The sequence below is a fragment of the Lolium perenne genome, chromosome 2, assembly GCF_019359855.2.
Source record: "Lolium perenne isolate Kyuss_39 chromosome 2, Kyuss_2.0, whole genome shotgun sequence".
Taxonomy (NCBI): domain Eukaryota; kingdom Viridiplantae; phylum Streptophyta; class Magnoliopsida; order Poales; family Poaceae; genus Lolium; species Lolium perenne.
The window spans coordinates 298439261-298454689 of record NC_067245.2 but is presented as its reverse complement, the minus strand read 5'-3'; the positions used below and the strand labels follow the sequence as shown (position 1 = coordinate 298454689).

General features: G+C 45.2%; 1 long non-coding RNA gene across 1 annotated transcript; it reads right to left on the bottom strand.

Annotated features, from left to right (window-relative positions):
• Positions 1–12024: 12024 nt before the first annotated feature.
• Positions 12025–13649, bottom strand: LOC139835344 (uncharacterized). The gene is made up of 2 exons (XR_011751146.1): positions 13562–13649; positions 12025–12260 (listed from the first exon to the last, which is right to left on the bottom strand). It is a non-coding gene; the product is annotated as an uncharacterized lncRNA (long non-coding RNA).
• Positions 13650–15429: the final 1780 nt, after the last annotated feature.

Genomic DNA, 15429 nt, shown 5'->3' with positions numbered 1-15429 from the left:
CTTCTTTAATATTGGCGTTGGAGTTGGTTCAGGCGTAGTCCAATCATCATGATTCCGGCCTATTTTAGCCAATAATTCTTCAGCATCGTCTGGAGTTCTTTTCCTGAAAACACAACCAGCACAACTATCCAGGTATGCCCTAGACTCAATGGTTAGTCCACTATAAAATATATCAAGTAAATCATGCTTTTCCAAATCATGATCAGGCCGAGCTCTAATAAGAGAGCAAAATCTTGCCCAAGCCTCAGGCAATTTCTCTTCATCCTCCTGGTTAAAATTATAAATTCTCTGCAAAGCAATATGTTGAGCACTAGCAGGAAAGTATTTACGGAAGAAAACATCAAGCAATTCTTTTGGACTTTTAATAGAATTAGGTGGCAAACTATTATACCAAGTTTTAGCGTCATCCTTTAATGAGAATGGAAAGATTTTAGCAACAAAGTAAGTGCGCATCTTGACATCATCAGAAAACAAGCTACTTAGAGTAGATAACTCAATCATGTGTTCAACAGCACTTTCTTTTTCAGTATCACAAAAGGGTGTTTTCTCAACAATAGCTATATGAGATAGATCAAGAGAAAAATCATAATCTTTATCCTTAATGTTTATAGGAGATGTGGCAAACTTAGGATCAGGAGACAGTTTATATCTAACAGCATGTTCTGCAAGCAACTTTTTAATTTTTCTTGCATCAGTAGTAGCATTGCATTTTTCAATAAAATCATCATTAAGCTCCACATAATCTTCATCAGGATCATCACTAAAATAATCAAGTTCAGGTGAACTAACAGGTGTAGTAGCATTAGGAGTTTCAGTATTTTCAATTTGTCTAGACCTAGCAATTGTAGCATCTAGAAAAGATCCCAATGAACCACTATCATCAAGCACAGCAGAAATATTATCAATATTATGAGAGTTTTCAGATTCAGCAGAAGTACCCGCATGTGAAGCATGTGGCGGTGAAACAAGTTTATCAATCACAGATGGTGAATCAAGTGTAGCGGAGGTACTCAGAATTGTACCTTTTCTTGTAGTGGATGGTAATATGGCGATTTTAGAATCGCGAGGTTTACCCATGATGGAGAATTTGCAGCGAACAATATCAATCCAAGTGAACTTCCAAATAAAGCTATGCTCCCCGGCAACGGCGCCAGAAAATAGTCTTGATGACCCACAAGTATAGGGGATCGCAACAGTCTTCGAGGGAAGTAAAACCCAATTTATTGATTCGACCCAAGGGGAGACAAAGAACACTTGAAAGTCTTAACAGCGGAGTTGTCAATTCAGCTGCACCTGGAAACAGACTTGCTCGCAAGAGTTTATCAGTAGTAACAGTTTTATAGCAGTAGCAGTAGTGAAATAACAGCAGCAGAGTAACAAAGACAGCAGCAGTGATTATAGTAAACAGCAGGATTAAAATACTGTAGGCACGGGGACGGATGACGGGTGTTGCATGGATGAGAGAAACTCATGTAACAATCATAGCAGGGCATTTGCAGATAATAATAAAACGGTGTCCAAGTACAAAGCAATCAATAGGCATGTGTTCCAATTATAGTCGTACGTGCTCGCAATGAGAAACTTGCACAACATCTTTTGTCCTACCAGCCGGTGGCAGCCGGGCCTCAAGGGAAACTACTGGATATTAAGGTACTCCTTTTAATAGAGTACCGGAGCAAAGCATTAACACTCCGTGAACACATGTGATCCTCACATCGCTACCATTCCCTCCGGTTGTCCCGATTTCTGTCACTTCGGGGCCATCGGTTCCGGACAGCGACATGTGTATACAACTTGCAGGTAAGATCAATAAACAATGAATATCATGATGAAACAATAACATGTTCAGATCTGAGATCATGGCACTCGGGCCCTAGTGACAAGCATTAAGCATAACAAGTTGCAACAATATCATCAAAGTACCAATTACGGACACTAGGCACTATGCCCTAACAATCTTATGCTATTACATGACCAATCTCATCCAATCCCTACCATCCCCTTCGGCCTACAGCGGGGGAATTACTCACACATGGATGGGGGAAACATGGCTGGTTGATGTAGAGGCGTTGGCGGTGATGGCGGCGATGATCTCCTCCAATTCCCCGTCCCGGCGGAGTGCCAGAACGGAGACTTCTGGCTCCCGCGACGGAGTTTCGCGATGTGGCGGCGTTCTGGAGGGTTTCTGGCGACTTCGACCTCTCTCCATGCGTTTTTAGGTCGAGGCCGATAAATAGTCCAAAGGAGGGCGTCGGAGGCCGGCCGAGGGGGCCACACCACATGGCCGCGCGGGCCCCCCCTGGGCCGCGCCGCCCTATGGTGTGGGGCCCTCGGGCCTCCACCTGAGTTGTCCTTCTGGCTCCGTCAGTATTCTTGGAAAATAGGGCCTTCTGCATAAATTCCGAGGATTTTCCCGAAAGTTGGATTTCTGCACAAAAACGAGACACCAGAACAGTTCTGCTGAAAACAGCGTTAGTCCGTGTTAGTTGTATCCAAAATACACAAATTAGAGGCAAAACAATAGCAAAAGTGTTCGGGAAAGTAGATACGTTTTGGACGTATCACTACTCCACGGACAGGTGAGTCCAGGTAAGGCTCCTTTCCTTTTCTGTTTATTTATTTTCTGTTTTCTATTTCATTGATTTAAATACTGTTTTGAATTCAACCATATTTTGTAAATTTGATTGATTGAATTCAAGTAATATTCATTCCAGGCACTTAAAGATTATTGTTGTGTATTAATGAATTTAATATGTACTAAAGCATTGGTTCCTTATTTACTATGGTTATTTGGATTTAAATATTCCTATGGTAATGAATTTGAATATCATTTTGAAAGTATTCAAATTATTTTCCAATGATATTTTCTCACTTGGTGATATGTAGGTTTTATTTGGTATTACTTTGCAAGAAACAATTTCATGGTAATATTTATTACTGAATTGCAATTAATAAGGTGGCTTTAATGGCATGATTTCATGTACTAAAATGTGTCTAAGGATTTGACCTCTTAGTTGGGAATGTTGTCACTTGTACATAATTTTATGTGAGCACTTGCTTGTTAAGGTTTTGTAGATTTGATTATAACCATATTTCAAAGGTGGTACTAGGATTAGATTTATTAATACCTTGAAGTACTTAGAGTAGATGTTACTCTAATCAGGGTTTTGGTCTTGGTTATCATGATAAGTGGTTGATCACCACTTATGGGTTTTAATTATAAAATATAGCACAAGGTTAATCTTAGGTTCATAATTGAAACCTAAGATATAGTCTGTGAGCAATTTCTAAGGTTCTAATGAGGTTCACCTAATGGCAATTGGTTTGATTCTCATCTATGGCCTGGTTTGTATTATGATCACCATAGTGATACATAAACTAGGGTTGAGGTTTAATTCTAGATTGTGAGATGAGATGACACCATATTGCATGTGCTAGGGTTAATCTCCCCTAACCATGATAAGGTGGTGGCTTAATTAACATTTTATGTTCTCCTTTAGTTATTAAGATATTTTGAGAATTGCTTTTATCTTCTACCAATAGGTTTCTACTATTATCCTTAGTCTATTGTTAAAATAACTAAAGTTGTTATGGTTCTTTTTATAGTTAACTTTGGTCATATGGATGAATGGTTTCTCACCATATAAAATATAGAGTTTGACTCTAAAGGTTTTCTTAGGTACATTAATTTATGAAATATAAATATGGTAGGATTCTAATTGTGATCACCAAGTGGTTCACAAGTAAAGGTTGGGATATAAGTCTAGGGTTGCTTACTAGTGATCTCCCTATGATTTCATGTGGTGAATGATACCTGCTTATCTTATTAGGATTAACTTATCCTCACATACCTCAAGAGCATGATCATGGATTAGGCATGATCAACTTGTTCTTAATATCTTTACCTCAAGTTCTTAGGGTTGATGATCATCACTCAATTTATAATGATCAATGTTTGGCTTCCTAAGGTATCTCTCATTAAATAGGTTTCTCACTTCCATGATCAAGCATTGTCTTGATCAACTAGGGTATAGTACTTCTAATTTACCTTCTTGAATGGGACTACTATGGTTGCCTCTGAAGTTTATATCCCAGGAGGATGTCTGAGATATTATGTTAGGGTTCTACTTAATTAATGGTGATATAATCATCTGGTTATATAGATAGTTCTCTTCCCCAAGTCCAAGTGTTGCCTCATTAACTTGAGTGTAGCTCCTTAGATTGATCTCTCTCATTTGGGAAGGAATTCAATGATAACCTAAGGTTAGGCTCCCTAGAAGTTGATGTGATTATCAATATCTAGGTTTAACATAATTAGGTTCTCTCTCTAGGAATTGTCTTGAATAATATCCTGGTGTTCCTCTTAAAGATGATGGTTTGAATACTTGGATGTATATCCAAGGTTCAGTTCAAGGTTTATCATTGATCCTCTAATAAGTAACCTAGAACTCCCACTTCTCTAGGTTTGATGTATAAAAATTTGGAATGTAGAAGAATATATACTTCTTGAGTTGATCTCCTTGTCTTGCTTCCAAGATTGAAATAGAATGTATACCATGAGGTTCATGGTAGGATCATAGATTAGTTTAAGATATGGAAAAGATAAGTTAGGAATAGTTTCTCCACTTATTGTTACTTGATTTGTACTTAGACATATGTTCTTATGTTATGGCAATGATTACCATATTATGATCTGTTATAAGATCAAGTAGTTGATCATTGAGTAAAGTGTTGTTGTGTTGATTATTAGTTTCATTTGATCTAACCCCTTAGATCAAATCAACTCTTCCCAAAACAAGGTTTTCACAAAGTCACATTGAGGTTTGTAGCGCTTGACTTGATGAGCTACTTCAATTCCACCAAGGTCAAGTGAAACTTCAGTTACTGTGACTGTTTTACTTTAAAGCGCGAAAATTCCCCAGATTTTCTATGCATGAATGCAATGCATGCATCTGTTTCCTCTATTTTTGTAACCCCATTACCTGGGATATTACACATTTAGTCCATGAATCAATACTATTCTTAGGCAAAGATAGCAACCAATCTTTAGCTCTTCCTCTTAAGGAGAAAGGAAACAATTTCAAGTTTATAATGTCACCATCTACATCCTTGTACTTTTGCATTTCACAAAGTTCAACAAAATTATTAAGATGGGCAGCAACATCATCAGAACTAACACCAGAAAATTGCTCTCTCATAACAAGATTTAGTAAAGCAGGTTTAATTTCATAAAATTCTGCTGTAGTAGCAGGTGGAGCAATATGTGTGCATAGGAAATCATTATTATTTGTGCTAGTGAAGTCACACAACTTAGTATTCTCAGGAGTACCCATTTTAGCAATAGTAAATAAAGCAAACTAAATAAAATAAATGCAAGTAACTAGTTTTTTTGTGTTTTTAATATTGAAAACGCAAACAAGATAGTAAATAAAGTAATGCAAATAACTAATTTTTTTGTATTTTGATATAGGAGGCAAACAAATCAGTAAATAAAATAAAGTAAAGCAAGACAAAAACAAAGTAAAGAGATTAGATGTGGGAGACTACCCTTGCAGCGTGTCTTGATCTCCCCGGCAACGGAGCCAAAAATTTAGCTTGATGACGCGTAAAGCACACACCCGTTGGGAACCCCAAGTGGAAGGTGTGATGCGTACAGCAGCAAGTTTCCCTCAGTAAGAAACCAAGGTTTATCGAACCAGTAGGAGTCAAGGGCCACGTGAAGGTCGTTGGTGACGGAGTGTAGTGCGGCGCAACACCAGGGATTCCGGCGCCAATGTGGAACATGCACAACACAATCAAAATACTTTGCCCCAACGTAACAGTGAGGTTGTCAATCTCACCGGCTTGCTATAAACAAAGTATTAAACGTATGGTGTGGAAAATGATGTTTGTTTGCAAAGAGCAGTAGAGAACAATGATTGCAGTAAATTGTATTCAGATGTAAAAGAATGGACCGGGGTCCACAGTTCACTAGTGGTGTCTCTCCAATAAGATAAATAGCATGTTTGGTGAACAAATTACAGTTGGGCAATTGACAAATAAAGAGGGCATAACAATGCACATACATATCATGATGACTACTATGAGATTTAATTGGGCATTACGACAAAGTACATAGACCACTATCCAGCATGCATCTATGCCTAAAAAGTCCACCTTCGGGTTAGCATCCGCACCCCTTCCAGTATTAAGTTGCAAACAACAAACAATTGCATTAAGTATGGTGCGTAATGTAATCAACACAAATATCCTTAGACAAAGCATCGATGTTTTATCCCTAGTGGCAATAGCACATCCACAACCATAGAACTTTATGTCACTGTCCCAGATTCAATGGAGGCATGAACCCACTATCGAGCATAAATACTCCCTCTTGGAGTTACAAGTATCAACTTGGCCAGAGCCTCTACTAGCAACGGAGAGCATGCAAGATCATAAACAACACATATATGATAGATTGATAATCAACTTGACATAGTATTCCATATTCATCGGATTCCAACAAACACAACATGTAGCATTACAAATAGATGATCTTGATCATGATAGGCAGCTCACAAGATCTAAACATGATGGCACAAGAGGAGAAGACAACCATCTAGCTACTGCTATGGACCCATAGTCCAAGGATGAACTACTCACACATCAGTCCAGAGGCGATCATGGTGATGAAGAGTTCTCCGGGAGACGATTCCCCTCTCCGGCAGGGTGCCGGAGGCGATCTCCTGAATCCCCCGATATGGGATTGGCGGTGGCGGCGTCTCTGGAACTATTTCTGTATCGTGGCTCTCGGTAATATGGTTTTCGTGACGGAGAGTATATGTAGGCGGAAGGGCAGAGTCGGAGGGCTGACGAGGGGCCCACACCATTGGGCGGCGCGGGCCCCTCCCTGGCCGCGCCGCCTTATGGTCTTCGGTCTTCTGGAAGCTCCGTGGAAAAATAAGACCCTGGGCGTTGATTTCGTCTAATTCCGAGAATATTTCCTTTGTAGGATTTCTGAAACCAAAAACAGCAGAAAATAGCAACTGGCGCTTCGGCATCTTGTCAATAGGTTAGTGCCGTAAAATGCATAATAATGACATAAAGTGTGTATAAAACATGTGAGTATCATCATAAAAGTAGCATGGAACATAAGAAATTATAGATACGTTTGAGACGTATCACAGGGGGCCGCTCGAATTCGACGGCGCCGGTGCTGGTGCTGAGGAAGAGGGCGCGGGTGAGGACGAGGAGGACGATGAAGAGGAGGGGGTGGAGGACGACGACGACGACGAGGACGAAGAGGGCGGCGAGGAAGAAGACGAGGAGGGTGCCGGTGACGATGATCTCGTGGAGGTAGACGCGGACGGCGTGAAGAAGAAAAAGAAGAAGAAGGCGTCGGACACACGAGGCCCCAAGTGGACGGTTTTAGAGGATTTTGTCTGTGCGAGTCGTGGGCGACGGTGAGCCATGACTCCATCATCGGCGCCAACCAAAAATACGGGAAGTATTGGGCGAGAATCAAGGCCGAGTTCGATGAGCGCAAGCTCATCAAGAGCGACTACAACAAAGTGACAATGAAGAGGAGCCAAAAGGCAATGTCGACGCGATGGGCCATCATCCAGGCGTCGGTGAACTCCTTCCATGGATACCATCAGGACTTACTGACCAGAGCCGAGAGCGGCGCCGACCTCTCCCAAATGGTACGACTCTTTCTTCCATAATCTGTAGCGCCTACATTGTGTTCGATGAAATGATTCCGCTTCCCGTGGCTAGTTTGATAGCGCCATGGAGGTTTACGCGAGGAAATCGGATGGGCATAAGTCGTTCGCGCTGATGCATTGCTATACCAAGCTCAAAGGGAACGAGAAATGGCGGTTGACGCGACTGTCGCTGTCCAAGGGGAAGGACGGCATTGACCTGGACGCGCCGCTGGCAACATCGGCAGGACGTCCTACTGGCAACAAGGCTGCCAAGGCCGCCTTGGCCGACGCCGCGTCGTGTGAGAAGACGCAGGCGTCGATCACGAAATGCCTCGCGGACGTCTCCTCGACCTTTCTCTCCCGCGACAAAAAGACCGACGAAAGGTGGACGGGGCTGCTCAAGAGGCAAGAGGAGAAGTTGGAGCTCAAGAAACGCAAGGACGACATGTCCCTGCTGAGAACGTCGACAGAGGGAATGTCTCCCCGGACGCGGGCGGCGCACAACTTCTTCAAAGGCCGGATCCTCGACGACATCGAAGCCAAAATGGCGGCGGCCGACGCGGCGGCCCAGGAAGCGGCAGCGGCAGCAACCGTGGCGCAAGAGCCGACTAACGCGTCTTCGACTGCTGCACCATCGTCGGCCTACGCGACGGCGGCGGAGCAGACGGAGCATGCACAACACCAGGCAGATCGCGACGAGGTCATCGTGATCGACGGGCCTGCGTCGACTCAGGATACGTCGCCGTCGACCAACCCCTTCTTCTAATTTAGCATGCACTATGGTCAGTAATATATGGTCAGTAATATGATCGCGCGCCTAGTACTTTGATCGCCGCTACTCTGATCACGACAATTCGGCGGGAACGATCTCTTTTGAATGCAACAATTTGAATTCCTGATTGGGGGCGGCGTTTGGGGGACGCGGCTGGGGAGCGACGTCCCCCAAACGCAGTACGAACGAAACACATCCCCAAACGCTCAATCCGATGCGTTTTGGGGGACGCGGCTAGAGATGCTCTCACAGTTGAGAAGCTGCAATTTTGTTTACCGACTTGCAACAAGTAGTTCATCAAGACTTCCTATCACAGATGGATTGAAGCTACTCCAGATCTGCAAAAACCACAACAGGCCATCCATTCCAAACATCACACACTGATAAACTCGTGCAAGGCAACAATAACAAATGAATCCCAGTTCACAACGCACAAGATCAGACAGCTGGCCAAGATCAAAGTCTGAAAAAAAAAGAGAACAGTCTGCAGCTTTGCATCCCCTGGTGAAGAGCACAAGCACAAGGCAAGAACACCGATTTCTCAGACTGAACCCAAGTTCACAAACTACCTAACAGCAGACCAAGAAACGAAGCCGAGACGAGAGATGAGTAGTGAGTACTAAATTGCTGTGCAATTAAGGTAAATACAGCAGCCCTGAGATCACACAATGTCGAAGGATCACATACCAAGACTGAAGAAACCACGATCAATCTAGAACCATCAGAGACCGACCGCAGCAAGCCAGAACCAATTCGCCGTCTTCAGTCGACGAAGCGTGAGAAATCGAAGCCCTTGAGCGCCTCCTTCCGTGCTTCTTCGATGATGACCTGACCCGCGGCCCGCTTAGCGAGGAACTCGTCGTCGACCTCGACGTAGCCCTTCTTGGCGTACTCGCAGCGGACCCAGGCCTGGAACTCCCTGAATTCCTCCCCCACCGCGTAGAACTCGCGCACGACGTCGTAGAAACTCACCAATTCCTCGTCCGCCTCCTCTTCCGGCGAAGGGATCAGGTCAGGGCTGTGGCGCTTCAGGGCCCTGAAGTCGCGAGGGAGACGGTCGTCATCCATCACCGTGGCAAGGATGGAGTCGATCTGGGCCTGCGGCAGCCGCGTCAGGTTCTTCTCCGGGGCCTGCTCGCCTTTCGCCGCCGTGTCTGCTCCCGGCTCCTTCGCCGCCATGCTTCTGGTGGTGGCGCGCCGTGAACGAACCCTCACCGGCTCGCCCGGAGCTGGATTTCTTGGGGGAGATTGGAGGAAACCTAGCTCTCGATCTGGTCTGTGGGTGGAGAAGTTGGTGCTTTTCTCCTCTCTTTTTTTCCCACTGCGATTGTTATTGGGCTGTTTTCTGGAGCGTCCCAGCAGGATGGCGCCCAGTGTGTGCGTTCGTGCGGAGGCGATAAAGGCTCCTCACTATGAACACCTTAAGTAAAGACATTTGACCTAAGGCGCAATTAGTTTAGCCCACAAATAACAAGACACGAGCGGCCAACATGCTGGCCTATCGTGTACCCATTGCAGAGGTGGTGGACAAACAGGAGCGAAGGCGCGGGGTTCCCCGGGGAGCACGACATCCATCCGTTCCTGCTGCTGCCCTTGTGTTTGGCCTCGTCCAGCAGGTCCTAGACGAATTTGCCGCCTCGGTGATGCGGACATAAAGTGTCTGCAACCTGACACCTTGTCAAAGGCGGCGAGCACTGGTGTGACTAGGTGGCGACATGGAGGTTTCGAAGGCGATGTGGTGGAGGAAGACAGTGGATGTGATTGCCTTTTTTAGGGTGTTCTATGTAAATTTGTCTCGTAGTTGTAATTTTTTGTAAGTACTCTATAATAAATGTAATGTAGCGCGTTTTGGATGGCCTGGCGATACGTACAACTTTGTTGTAGAATGGATGGAACCTAGCATGCGACCGTGACCCGTCTCTATCACCGTGACATTTTTTTGTTATCTTTTATCTCTAGTAGAGGCGTGATGCGTGCAGTTAACACACGTCCGTTGGGAACCCCAAGAGGAAGGTGTGATGCGTACAGTAGCAAGTTTTCCCTCGGTAAGAAACCAAAGTTATCGAACCAGTAGGAGTCAAGGAACACGTGAAGGTTGTTGGTGACGGAGTGTAGTGCGGCGCAACACCAGGGATTCCGGCGCCAACGTGGAACCTGCACAACACAATCAAAGTACTTTGCCCCAACGTAACAGTGAGGTTGTCAATCTCACCGGCTTGCTGAAAACAAAGGATTAACCGTATAGTGTGGAAGATGATGTTTGTTTGCGAAGAACAGTAAAGAACAATTGCAGTAGATTGTATTTCAGATGTAAAGAATGGACCGGGGTCCACAGTTCACTAGTGGTGTCTCTCCCGTAAGATAAATAGCATGTTTGGTGAACGAATTACAGTTGGGCAATTGACAAATAAAGAAGGCATAACAATGCACATACATATATCATGATGAGTACTATGAGATTTAATCAGGACATTACGACAAAGTACATAGACCGCTATCCAGCATGCATCTATGCCTAAAAAGTCCACCTTCAGGTTATCATCCGAACCCCTTCCAGTATTAAGTTGCAAACAACAGACAATTGCATTAAGTATGGTGTGTAATGTAATCAACACAAATATCCTTAGACAAAGCATTGATGTTTTATCCCTAGTGGCAACAGCACATCCACAACCTTAGAACTTTCTGTCACGGTCCCAGATTCAATGGAGGCATGAACCCACTATCGAGCATAAATATTCCCTCTTGGAGTTACAAGTATCAACTTGGCCATAGCCTCTACTAGCAACGGAGAGCATGCAAGAACATAAACAACATATATGATAGATTGATAATCAACTTGACATAGTATTCAATATTCATCGGATCCTAACAAACACAACATGTAGCATTACAAATAGATGATCTTGATCATGATAGGCAGCTCACAAGATCTAACATGATAGCACAATGAGGAGAAGACAACCATCTAGCTACTGCTATGGACCCATAGTCCAGGGGTGAACTACTCACACATCGATCCGGAGGCGATCATGGCGATGAAGAGCCCTCCGGGAGATGATTCCCCTCTCCGGAAGGGTGCCGGAGGCGATCTCCTGAATCCCCCGAGATGGGATTGGCGGCGGCTGCGTCTCTGGAAGGTTTTCCGTATCGTGGCTCTCGGTACTGGGGTTTTTGCGACGAAGGCTTTAAGTAGGCGGAAGGGCGGAGTCGGAGGGCTGACAGGGGCCCCACACGCTAGGGCGGCGCAGGCCCCTCTTGGGCCGCGCGGCCCTAGTGTGGCGGCGCCTCGTCGCCCCACTTCGTAATCCTTTCGGTCTTCTGGAAGCTTCGTGGAATAATAAAACTCTGGGCGTTAATTTCGTCCAATTCCGAGAATATTTCCTTTGTAGGATTTCTGAAACCAAAAACAGCAGAAAACAACAACTGGCTGTGACGCCCCGAGGTTCCGGTACCTTGAGGATTCCAGCGATCCCGCCGGAATCCGCACGATATCGATCCAGAGACGCCCTCCGACACGACGTGCGCGACAAATCACACACGTGATGCCAGAGGAATTAACACGAGCGGTAACATTACAACAGGATTACAATAGAGCCCACAAGATACATATATTACAACCACGACTCCAACGAGTCAAGATACGAATATACAATACAAAGATCCGAATCATACAGAAGATCGAATACGTCCGAGTACGGACAAGATACAAATTGGACTAAGAGTCCTGAAGATAACCAGTGGCGTCCATAACCATGCCCAGGCCAAGCCAGAAGGGTAACCTTGCTAACGTCGTCATCTCGTACCTGTCAAAGTCGGGCCATCGGTTGCCGACAAAAGGGACGAAGCAAAAGAGAAAGAGGAAAGGCGAGAGTAAGTACCAAGGAACGAACTCCGGCACGTACTTAGCGAGACTAGAAATGGCTATGCTCGCCGGGCGAATATATATATCGCCTGGGGCTATATGGTAGGTTTAGCGGCAGCAAAACTATAACCAATAGAGACACACTATAACATCCGTCTACTTAGAGAAGATAAGGGAGCGCACAAGGTAACAGATAAATACTACACATACATAACTCAGCCGATTACACATATCCCCTTCAACAAAGCGAAGAGGCAATGTAAAAGGCACTCAACGGTGGACAAGTTTTATTAGGTATCGGTTGTAGTAAGGCTATATTACTACACAAGTTATTAGCAAATTATTAGCATCAACATAAAGGTGCAAGTTGTTCTATGATCAAGCTATACAATTCCAAGTCGTCCATAACCGCGGACACGGCTTATCGATAAGATGTACACCCTGCAGGGGTTGCCCAAATGTAACCATACGCATGCTCGACCCACTTACGACAGGTGGATGTCTCACAACAAGACCGTTCCCAGTTCAACAAGAAAGTCTAGGGGGGGCCACCCGACTAAGCTACCCGTAACGAAGTCCGGCCGTACTTCGAAGCGGACTCAGGGTTTGCGTTAACGGCTAGGCGTGCAAACCACACGCTTCGCTAAACGTTCCGCGGGGTACAGTACAGAATATAAACACCCGAAGGCAACAGGAAGTAAACACCCGAAGGCAACAGTAAGTAAAGCATGGCATACATGGCATAGGCAAATAAAACCAAGGTTGTGGCCCCCTTTTCAACTGACTTGAGAAAAGGTAATGGGTGAGGGGGGGTCCCAATAATCGTCCCCACGCATGGGTAGAGCGCTCAATCTCGGAACAGATAACAAGAACTCGGGTCCTAGGGGACATTAGCAAGTCAAAGTTCCGATGCTTTCGCAAAGGGGCTCACAGATGCCTCTGCTTACAATTTTAGTTGTTAACAAATAAGTAAAGCATGTGTATCTCCAACAATTGATATAGCATGTGATAACCTCCCAACAACCCAACATATCCCGATATCAGATCGAGATAAACAATAGAGCCTAAACACGCCTACGACTCGCAAGGCTCAAACATCAAGCAACGGCTATGGGTAAGGAATGATACATATAGGATTATTATGGTAACAAGTGGAATAGGATACGTGACTCGATAAAGAAGCGCAACACAAGGATAGCAATGCGAGGGAGAGTATATAATAGGTGAAGAGAGAGGGCTCGCCTGTGAAAAGCTGCAGAAGAACTTGTCGGAGAACTCGTCGTATCTCACAACATCACTTCGTGATCCTATCCGAGAAGAAGCAAAAGCTACAACAAACAACGGATGCAAATCTTACAATTACGGATAAAGAAGATCCAGCATGATCAAGATGATATGCATGACATGGCAACGATGATACGATGCAACTTATCCAAATTAACCGGAGTCGGAACCCCGGACAAACAAATTAGGTTGGAGTTACATTTCTACCGACAAAGTTAAGTGTTGATTAGCATGGCACGACATGGCAAGGGTGAGCTACTTCAATATTAAACGGAGCGGGGAAAACCTAGTCGGTGTGCCGAAATACTCCGCATATATGTTAGGTGAACATGCACGACTATCAACGCGTGACATTATGCAAGATGCAAACAGATGTATGGATGGCATATTCATGTTCAGCACATTTTTCTGATCAATTTTCATATATAACACTTTTAATTTTGAGTTATGGTTCAAGAGATATTGATTTTACAAGATTTTGCAAATTCCTGGCATTTTCAGAAAAACGGAGAAAGGCCTGGAACTTCTCTCACCGGGGCAGGAGCTAGCCGGGTCGCTGACCAGCGGGGCCAGGGAAGGCTGACGAGGCGCTGACTAGACTACGCGTGGATCAGAACCTGCAGGGGGGTTTTCATAAAAGGATCAGAGACAAGGGCGCCAGGTTGGTTTTGAAAGATCCAGGGGGCTAAGAGCAAAACGATCCAGATCTGGATCTGGCTGGGTTTCTCACCAAGGGGCTTGCCAGCCCGAGCGGCTGACGGATGGGGCCTGGGGATCGACGTGGAGGCCAGCGTGGCGCTGAGCTGGCGAACCTTGCCTGCTGTTGTCTGTTCTCTGAAGAAACTGAAGAAAAGAGGGGCGCCGGTGATCAGAGAGCAAACACGGCGAGCAGCAGCAGGTGCTCCTGGGTGAGCGCGGTAGCGTGAGGATGAGGGAAGGGGACGACGGAGCTCACCGAGGGGCGGGGTGATACGTCTCCAACGTATCTATAATTTCTGATGTTCCATGCTTGTTTTATGACAATACCGACATGTTTTGTTCACATTTTATGTCATATTTATGCGTTTTCCGGAACTACCCTATTGACGAGATGCCGAAAGGCCAGTTGCTGTTTTCTGCTGTTTTTGGTTTCAGAAATCCTAGTAAGGAAATATTTTCGGAATCGGATGAAATCAACACCGAAAGTCTTAGAATTCCCGGAAGCTTCCGTAACACCGAAGGAGAGTCGGAGGCGGGCAGCAGGGGGCCCACACCATAAGGCGGCGCAGGTGGCCCCCTGGCCGCGCCAGCCTATGGTGTGGGGGCCCCAGCCGCCTCCTTGCGCCGCCTCTCCGCCTATATATTCGTCCCTGACCTAAAAACATCGGGGAGTTCGACGAAAACAGAGAAAACCATTCAGAGCCGCCGCCATCGTGAAACTCCAATTCGGGGGACAGAAGTCGCTGTTCTGGCACCCTGCCGGGACAGGGAATTGCCCCCGGAGCCATCTCCACCGCCGTCTTCACCGCCATCTTCACCGCCATCGCTGCCTCCATGATGAGGAGGGAGTAATTCACCCCCGGGGCTGAGGGCTCCGCTGTAGCTATGTGGTTCATCTCTCTCTTTGTGATCAAGTTGAGTATTATCTATGTGCTACTCTAGTAATGTTATTAAAGTACTCTATTCCTCCTGCACGGTGTAATGGTGACAGTGTGTGCATCCGTGTTAGTACTTGGCGTAGGCTATGATTGTAATCTCTTGTAGATTATGAAGTTAACTATTGCTATGATAGTATTGATGTGATCTATGCCTCCTTCATAGTATGATGGTGACAGTGTGCATGCTAT